Source organism: Vombatus ursinus, unplaced genomic scaffold, assembly GCF_900497805.2.
Source record: "Vombatus ursinus unplaced genomic scaffold, bare-nosed wombat genome assembly UNPS02014816.1, whole genome shotgun sequence".
In the NCBI taxonomy this organism is placed as follows: Eukaryota; Metazoa; Chordata; class Mammalia; order Diprotodontia; family Vombatidae; genus Vombatus; species Vombatus ursinus.
The window spans coordinates 20850420-20860675 of record NW_020954594.1 but is presented as its reverse complement, the minus strand read 5'-3'; the positions used below and the strand labels follow the sequence as shown (position 1 = coordinate 20860675).

At 37.3% G+C, this 10256-nt stretch overlaps 1 protein-coding gene across 1 annotated transcript in view; it reads left to right on the top strand.

Annotated features, from left to right (window-relative positions):
- Nucleotides 1–6808, top strand: part of SPOPL (speckle type BTB/POZ protein like) — a 92606-nt gene extending 85798 nt beyond the window's left edge. The window contains exon 12 of the transcript XR_003566743.1: nt 6662–6808. The gene's annotated coding sequence lies outside the window, so the exon portion shown is untranslated. The remainder of the gene's footprint in view (nt 1–6661) is intronic.
- Nucleotides 6809–10256: the final 3448 nt, after the last annotated feature.

Below are 10256 nucleotides of genomic sequence, written 5' to 3'. Positions count from 1 at the left end.
TTGGTCAAACAACAACAACCAAATAACACTTTCATCAAAGAGTTGAAGATACATTTATCACAACCTAGATATATCACCTTGTGCATCCTTATTAAAGCCTTTTGCAGCTTATGAAGGAGTGTAAACATGCAGAAACTCATTAATATTCCACTATCACCCCTCCTGCATCACATTGTCTAACTTTACCTGCTTTACTTATGGGGAAGGAAGGCTGGGAGACTGGGCAGCCCTGGACTGTTGCTGGGGTATGTGTGTGTCTGTCTCTCTGACTAGGACTTGAGCTTCTGCTCAAGAAAATTGTGAGGAAAAATAAAAAGAAGAGTTATTGAATCAGTTTGAAGAAAGTGACCTAGTAAGTAGTTAGGATGGATAGAAGTTAAAGCCTGGGGGCAGCTAGGTGGTGCAGTGGATAGAGCACCGGCCCTGAAGTCAGGAAGACCTGAGTTCAAATCTGGCCTTAAACACTTGACACTTACTAGCTGTGTGACCCTGGGCAAGTCACTTAACACCAGTTGCCTTTAAAAAAAATTTTTTTTTTAAAAAAAGAAGTTAAAGCCTGAGAGTCCTCCTGGGCGGTATACAGGTAGTGAAAGAGGAAAAGAGTCAATTAGTTATTTACATTTTTATTTAGAAGTCTTTCAAATGGATATGTAATTTCCATTCTAATGGGGAATTCCCCCCCCCCCCCCCCAATTAGTAAAATAGTTAAGGCTATTTCTATCTCCTGGGATAGTTTCACAGGATATGAAATGAAAAGCATATTTTAGTGACTGGCAGTAGATGTCATATAGGTAGTTCATTTGATCTCTTAGAATTATGTAGAATAGATCATTGAAGGATAATTTCTTGTTGATATCAAAGGTGATTTTGTTATCTGAAGTTGATGTTACCTAAGGTAGCTATGTATTTTGACAGTTTTCATTCAGTAAACATGTGTTGTTAAACATTTGCCATAGTCCAGTTATTTTAATGTTTACAGTCAATGTAGTTCCCAAATCAAATTTGTGTCCTAAAATTAAAGTGATAGGAAGACAGATGTAACATTGAAACAATTCTGCCTCAGACTTTTGCTATTTTGTTTGTTTGTTTGTTTTTCATGAGAAAAATGAAGTCTGGAAAGTATCTGACTTGCCCAAGTAATAATTGACAGAGCCAGGATTCAAACCTAAATCCATTGAGTATTCTTTCCTACATCAAGCACCACTTTGAAAACGCCTTTACTACCCTGATTACACAATTCCACAATGTCTTGAACTCCGGGAACCAATTTTTTCCCACCTAACTTCAGTCACACATTAGTATGATCAAGACTTTGATTTCATATCCTCTAATATCCATAACTTCACTCTGATCATAAATTCTGCCTCATTTTCAACACCTGTTTTGTTCTCATTCATGAATAATAGTTTCTTTACTGCTACCTATTTACCCAGTTTGTCTCCCTCATTCTGGCTTAATGTTTTGGCTACAGCTGGCCTAGACTGCATAATCTTCACTTTAATGTGTCACTAGCCATTCTGGAGTTCCTCATTTGTCTTATTATTCTTGACCTCCTAATCCTCATACCTAATCTCTGCTATTCTGCATTTCATAAGTCTTATTCCTGTGTCACTAAATGGTAGCAGAAAAAGTTAACATTCTTACCTACAACATTTATCAAATTTACCAAGTATTTATTACGTGTCTACTATATTTAAGAGAAGGCTCTTGACAGCTGCCAGAAAGTCCTGTCTCATTATTGAGATAGAACCTTTTTCCTCTCTTCTCTCACCTACATTATACCTAGAGCAGATGACCTGGCTTCTTTATTAAGAAGACTGAGGCCATCTAAAGGGAGCTCAAAGAAAAACCTGTATCTAGTGTGAGAGGACATGGGCTCAAATCTTGTCTTATGTTCACTGTTCATGTGACCCTAGGAAAGTTGACCTGCTTAAGACTCATTTTCGTTATCTGCAAAATGAAAAGTTTAGACTACATGGCCTCTGAGGGTTCCTTCTAGTATTAAATCTATGATCCAGTGACCTATGCTTCACTCCTCAAAACTTCTTAGCCATATCATACACTGTCCTCTAATCTATTCTTGCACCCCTAGTTTCATCTTCTTGCTCTCTACAACTTTGTTCAGCAAGTTTCTTCAGTATCATCTTTCCTAACCTGTGGTTCCTTTTAATCTACCTAAAATATACTCGTCTCCCTAACCCAAAAAAAAGTGTCACTTGAGATACTTTTACCTCATCTCACTACTGCCCTCTGTCTTAATCTTACTCTTACAGACAGTGCATTAGATAGAGTGCTGGGCCTTGAGGACTTGAAGATAGCTTGAGTTAGGAAGACCTGGGATCAAATACAGCTGTATGGATTTGGACTAGCTGTGTGACTCTGACCAAGGCATTTAACCTCAATTTTCTCAACTATAAAATGGGAATAATAATAGCACTTACCTCATCTTACCTCATATGATTGTTATGAGGGTCCAGTAAGATGTTTGTGAAACTCAGCACAGTGACTAGCAAGTGATAGGCACTTAATAGGTGTTTATTTCCTACTCCCTTTACCCCCAGATTTGTGAAAAAGTCTACATTGAATGTTTCTACTCTATTGCCACTTAATATCTCAATTAAACCCTTGTAACCTATCTTCTGGCCCTCTATCAGTCTTCTGAAATTGTTTTCAAAGGTCGCCAATGACTAATCACCAAATCAGTGGGGTACAATGGGGGGGGGAAAGTACTGGATTTGGAGTCATAGGACCTGTGTTCAAATTCTTCTACTCCTGCTCCTTACTACCTATGTGACTTTGGACAAGTAATTTTTAATCTCTGTGTGCTTCTTATGTAAAGTGAGAGGGTTGTATTAGATGGCCTCCAAGGCACCTTCTAGCCCAGTCAGTGTTACTGTGAAATCCAATGTCCCTTATTTTTGTTTGATTTTTTTTTCAGTTCTTATTCTAATCCTCTTCTTATCTTCTAACTTCTGTAGAGTTAGGCACTAATTAATTAATACAAACTATGTGCAACCAAGCTATATACAGGAAAAATAGTCAACAAAATGAAGGCAGTAGAATTAAAGAAGATTGGGAAAGGCTTCTTATAGAAGATGGAGTTTTAGGTGGGTGTTGAAGTCAGGTGGTGGTGAGGGAGGTGAGGGAGAGCATTCCAGATATGAGGGGCAACCAGTTGAAAAACGTATAGAGCTAGACATTGGGGTCTTATTTGAGGAATAGCAGTGAGCCGGTGTCACTGGATTGCAGAATATTTTGGGGAATGTGGTGTATAAAAACTAAAAAGCTATGAGAGGCAAGTTAAAAATGGCTTTGAATACCAAAAAAAGGTACACCTAGTGTGTGTTACCTGGGTGAAGATGCTGCAAAGGTGACTGAGGAGTGGTCAGTTGGCTTGGAGGAGGAGAAAGAGAAAGGAGTGTCACAAAAAACTAGAATAGAGCATCAGGGAGAAGACGATGATCAACAGTTCCAAAGGCTACAGAGAGGTTAAGAAGTTTGAGAACTGAGAAGAGACTGTTAGCTTTGCTAATTAAGGAATTGTTCGTAACTTTGGAGATAGCAGCTTCAGTTGAATGGTGAGATCAGAAGCCAGACTGTAAATAGTTAAGAGTGAGAGGAAAGTAAATAGATATGAATAGCCTCCTAGAGTTTACCCACAAAAGGGAGGAGAGAGATTTGGAATGGTGGTTAAGCAGAGGTGAATGTTCAACCCTTGCTATATTCTTTCCTCCTTTGACTGCAGGGATGCCACACTGCAGTTTCTCTGTGCCATCTCTTTCTCTGCTATGTCCTTATAGTACATTAAGGAAAGTGTTCGCTAGGGTTTGGTTTTGTTTGTTTGTTAGTTTTTGTTTGTTTTTGATGATTGTAAGGAACCTTCGCATTCATCTTGACCAGTGATCAGACCTCTACTCGAAAGATCTCTAGGCATCCCACTTCACTTTTGGACAGCTGTAATTGTCCAGAAATACTGACAGCAGGCCTAAGTTTGTCTTTCCACAACTTGCTGCCCCTTGTTCTTTTCTCTGAGGCCAGGTAGTAGTAGTCTAATCCATTTTCCACTTGTTTTCTCTTCAAATCCTAAATACAGCTATGTCCTTCCTGTCTTCTCCATGCCAACAGATAGTCCTCTAATATCCTTAGTTCTCATAATCCAAGAATTCAAAACCCTTTGCTGTGCTTGCTGTTCTCATGGATGCTCTCCATTTTATCAATATCCTTGTGTTTTAGAGTACAAAGGGTCTATCATCTCTTTATTTTTGGAAGCTATTCATCTCAATGGAGCAGCTAGCTGGTGCAGTGGATAAAGTGCCAGGCCTGGAGTTAGGATGAAAGAATGAAGAAGGGTAAGTGTCCTAGTTTAAACAAAAGGGAAAAAACTGCAAGCTATTGGTTAATAAGCTTGACAACTCAGAAAATTCTAGAACAAATAAAGAAATGTTTAGTAGACTTCTGACATCTTTCCAAGTTCAAATCTGGCCTCAGATACTTATAGCTGTATGACCCTGGGCAAATTGCTTAATTCTGTTTGCCTCAGTTTCCTCATCTGTAAAATGAACTGGAGAAGGAAATGGCAAACTATTCTATTTTTGCAAAGAACATCCCAAAAGCAGTCACAAAGAGTCAAACATAACTGAAAACAACTGAGCAACAACAAAAATAAATCTCAATGTAACCCGATTATCTTTTTTTTTTTGCTGCTGCCACATCATTCATTTCAAATTTGCAGTTGTTTAAAACTTAACAGAATTTTTTCAGATAAATTGTTTTCAAACCATTCCTTCCTTATCTTGTATGTCTGAAGTAAAATTTTTTGAACTCAAATATGACTACATTTGTTCTCATTGAATTTCATCTTACTACATTTCAACCCTAGGCTGTAGCCTTTGGATCCTGATTCATCCAGTGTGTTAGCTCTTCCATCCAACATGATGTCATCTTAAAATTTTAATAGGTATACTAGCTATTCTTTATCCAAGTCATTGATATAAATGTCTATGCAAAGTTCCTTGGTGCACTGCACTATTAAATAGCAACATTGACGCTGAATGATAATGACTGAGTCCTGTTATTTACTCAGCTGTCAAAGTGCAGGTTTAAGCATGTCACCCTACCCCCACCCAAATCCATTTAGTCATACTGTCATTTAGCTTTCAAACCTCCATCATCTTCACGAGATTGTATAAAATTTTCTCTCAAATGCTTTGCTAGGTAAACTATTTACTGTATGTTTATGTTCTATTAGTTTAGTAACCCTGTAGGGGGGGATTGAGGTAACATCTGGCATAACCTGTTGGTGAAGACATACTGGTTCTTAATTTCTTTGTCAGATGTCTGCTAAGCATTTCTTTAATTATTTGTTCTAGAATCTTCCCTAAGTTGTCAAGCTTATTGACTTGTAGTTTGCAGTTTTTTTTCTCCTTTTGTTTAAATTAGGACATTTACCCTTCTGTATTCTTTCAGTAACTTTCTTGACTTTCATGTATTATGGACATTTGATCACCAGTTATATCCACCAGTTTGGTTTGGTTTGGAGCCACCTCCTCTAAATTTATGCCTTGTCAATTTCAGTCACTTTTACAGATTCAACCACCACCTCTATCCCGATGGCTCTCAAATATTTGTTTTCATCCCTGACCTCTTCTAATCTCCATAATGCCTATGGGACCCATCCACCTCTATGTCTCAGTGGTACCTCAAATTTAACATAACCAAAATTGATCTCATTTTGATTTCTGGCGATACATTGCTCAGTTAACCATTACATTCTTCTGCAATGTAATTCTTGGTTGTTGCAGCTTGTACCCAATTTGTTTCCTAAATAGTTAAAGTTGAGCCTTCTGATCATAACATGCTCTATTTAACATGGAGACCAGATAGAATGGAAGGATGTAAGAATAGAGAGCAGTGGATATGCAAAGCAATCTGAAAGCAAGGCAGATTAAAAAAGAGGTAAATAAATTGAATCTCCTTTTGGGAAGCATGTGTATGCCATCATTTTAGGCCAAAAATTTCTATATCAGTTCATCTATCGGTTTCTTTGAACGTGGGGCTAGAAAGAATTTCTGAAATTACTCGGTTTAAAATTTACCTTAGTAGTGATCACTACCCTTCCTTTTCTGTCCAAAAAGGCAGCCCTAGTAAGCACTGAGTTTGAAGATTATTTGCAAGTCTGTCAGTTCTGTGACACATAAAATCATAAACAGCATGAGACACTTTACTTCCTTGATGATATATCCCTTTAAGAAAAAAAATAATTATGCAGCATATAGGCAAAACTATATTTCAAGAATATACAAAAATGCTGGAAAGGTAAAAGAAACTTAGTTCTTTATTATAGATAATATAGTTAAGTGTAATTTACTTAATATTTTCTATCAAAGATGCTGAAGGTATTAATATGAGTACAATATTTTCATCTGTACTAGTTAGACTCTATTAGATTTCTGAAATCCTTTCTTCTCTTTTTACTTTTGTAATATAATTTACTTGTAAACACTTATTCATGTTGATAGTGAAAAGGACTAGATAGCATGGGTAAATATAGAGACAATTCTGAAATCCCATTTTGACCCTTTGAAATTTGACCATCTCCATCAATTCTTTTAACAGGCCTTGAAAAAAAATTAATCTAGATTTTTTTCTTTCTCTTCTCTAGTCCAGCTTCCATTTCACTGAGCCATGAAATGGCCCAAAGGAAGAAAATAAGAGGATGCAGATAACTACAAACTGTACCATCAGCACCCTTGAACAGTGAAGAATTAGACTTTGTCTCCCTTTCCCTTGTCTTTCCTGTCCCCTTCCAATAAAATATATTATTAAAAAGATTTAGTTATTATGAGTAGAGTTCAAAGATTAGTCATTGGAAAGTTAGGGTGCTGTCTGGGCTGGTAGAGCAAAACTGAGATTAAAGATACTCAAACTGTTTCTTGTATTACTCTTAATATTTGTCCTGCCAAAGCATTCAGCCATTAGAGGCAGGCATTGTCATCTGCCCATTCACTATTGTGTCTTTTTTTGAGGGTTCATAGAGGTAAATTTTGATACTTTGTGATATAAGTACTTTGCTTATTTTATGTAGCTAATGCTACATATGTTTTGGTTGCTTTCTTTCCTTGCATTTTCCTTTACGCTTACCTGTTGCCCACCCTTCACACACATTTCACTAACCAAGACTCATTTTGAGGTTGCAGTGGAGGGATGGGATGAGGGTGGTGATTATATCAGCATCTTCATGCAAGTTGTTACCAATGACCTTCATGATTGCTCCTTTCACTAAAAAATTCTTTATACCCGTGTTGTCAGTCAAGTAGTTTTGACCAAAATCCTAGATTAAGGAAGGGTATAGCAGAATGTCTTCTTAGTATCAGTATTAACTGCAAGTTGTAGTTAGGGTTGTCAGTCATTGTCTGACAACAGGTTGTTAATAAAGATATATATATGTCACCAGTACAGCTAGTTGTTTATCTGTTTTCTCAACAAATTAGTGTACATAATTTTTCAGAGTGCTAAGTTCTGTTCTTGGCTTTGTCTAAATAGTTAACATGTATTGGGCAATTTTTCCTGAATCTAGTATACTTATTTTTCCACTAAGTGAGTTTGTTATGGTTGTTTTCAACTTTCTATTTACTTTTGTAGAATTATTTGTCTTTGAAACTTTGGCTCTATGATTTTATTGATGTGTATACTACTTTCAGTGACACAGATTGTAAATTGCCTATGCTTGCCCATTCTTGTCTGTATTCTCTTCCCATCAATATACTGTAGAGGGTTCACTTAACATTCCTAGGACCTTCACAAAGAGCTCTTGACATTTCACGGATATCAGTAGAGGAAGTTGTGAGAGAGAGAGAGAGAGTGTGTGTGTGTGTGTGTGTATGTGTTTCCTGTGAAGAGCTTATCCTTTTTTCTCATATCCTAACTTAGTTTTCCTCATTTGTAATGTTTCTTCTTCACCACTATGTTTACAGCCATATGACAACATTAGAAGAATATGGTTTAAAAAAAATACAGTCCTGTTTTGAGGATTATTAAACTCATTTAGGAATTTCCAGCAATCCTGCAAGACCTCCACATTGAAATTATATTCATTTTTTCTTTGCATTAACTTTCCTTTTTGTATTATAAGTTTTATGAGAATAGAAACTTTGGCTTAATTATTTGTCTCTCTCAGACTACCACAGTTCTTGGTGCATAGTAAGTACTTAATAAAATGGTTATTGAGTGTTTTCTCTCTATCACTTTTGAATTTTTTCTTTGAGGTTTTTTTTTTCCCTTGATTTGCCTATATTTGATAGTAAGTCTCTATTTTTCTAACACTTTAACTGGAGAAAGATTGAGGCAAGGAGGCCAATTATTATGAGGACTCTAGTAATAATCTAGGTGAGAGAGGAGGGCCTACTGTGAGATGGTAGCTGTGTAAGTGGAGAGAAGGGGTCAGGTGCAGGAGACGGGGAGATAAAAACAGATTAAGTTACAATGTGGGAGATGGAAAGGATGGTGATGCCTTTGACAGAAGCAAGGAAATTTAAAAGAAGAAAGGGTTTGAGTGGAAAGATAATTTCAATTTGGGGCATGGTGGGTTCGAGATATGTCTGGGACATCTAATTTGAAATATCTAATGCATGGTAGGCAATGTGGAACTGAAGCTTAGGGAAAGACTGGGACTGGTATGTGTCTTCTCCAATAGTCAATTCCATGGGAGCTGGTGAAGTTACAAGATAGGTTATGTAGGGAAAAGATGAAGAGGGCCTATGACAAGACCTTGTAAACATACCCAATTAGGGGATGTTACAGAGATAGAAAGAGAGGAGTAGTCAGGTAAGAGGATGTGAGAAGAAAGTACTGTTTCAAAAGCCCAGAGAAGAAAAAAAAATATTCAGTAGAGAATGTTCAACAATGTCAAATATGGCAGATAGGTCAAGAAGGATGCAGACAGAAAAAAAAAAAGCCATATTTCTTAGTTCAGAGATCATTGGAATTTTGAAGAAGATAATTTCAGTTGAGTGATTAAGTCAGAAGTTAGGTTGCAAAGAAGAGAGAAGTGGAAATGATGCTATCAAATGTAGGCAGCTACGTTTTTCTAGAAGTTTGGATAGGGGAAATTCATGGAGAGTTGGGGGATGACAGAGTTTAGAATAATTTCCGTAGCGATTCAGAATGATCCCCTGTTGAGGAAAAATAACTTGAGGACCTGGCATGGTCTAGTAAAGGTGTTTTTTGTTTTATTTCAAGCATGTTGAAAAAGATAACTAAGGGAGAGAATAATTGTTTCCATTCTGCTTGAAAAGAGGGTATGGGATCAAGCACACATGTAGTGGGTTTGGCTTGACAAGAAGGGTTACCTCATTGTCAAGAATTGGCAGAAGTGAGGCTAGGGTGGGAGGATAATGTCAAAAGGTTTTGAAATGAAGAGAATGAGGGAAGAGGAAGCACACATAACTTTCATTAAAATAACGAGTAATGTCCTCAACTGAGAGAGAGGGGTTAAGGGGGAGATGTGGAAGACTTGAGGGACAGCAGTGCTTGGAAAAGTTTCTGTAGTGAATAAGATTGAAAATTAGGGAGGGAAAAAAAAAGTAGTGCTGCAAACTTAGCAGAGGAAAGATGCTATGTAAGGAGGACTAGGAAAGACTTCTTGCAGAAAGTGGCACTTAAGCTTAGACCTGAAGGGAACAAGGGAAACCCAGAAGTGAAAATGAGGAGGGAGAGTGTTCCAGATGTAGGTGACCAGCACTTGAATATTGTGCTCCTCCATCCAGATGAGAGTAATAGATAGTTAATATTTGGCAAGAAATGAACCATAGGAAATGGGGTGAAGAATTTGGGAGCAGAGGACAGCGTAGCGTGCCGTTGGAGTAGCTGACAATAGGGCTTAGATGGAAAAGGGAAAAAAGGGAAGCCTGAGAAAGAACTGAGGGGCGGGAGGGTTTGGAGGTCATTCTTATCACAAGTACCTAGCATTTATAGACTATTTTAAGGTTACTTTGTACAGGTTATCTCATTTGATCTTGTAACCAACCTTGTGAAGTAGGCGCTATTTTCCCATTTTACAGATAAGGAAACTGACAAAACTTAAGTAACTTGTCTAAGATCACACAGCCATAGCAGTCTGAGGCAGAGTTTGACTTTAAATCTAACACTGTTCTCTTGGTAAAAACAAAAAAAACAGGCTTAGGAAGGGTGAGGCAGGGAGAAATACAATGATCAGAGATCATGGTCTGATAGAAGAATGTGGTTTATAATTAAGTAAG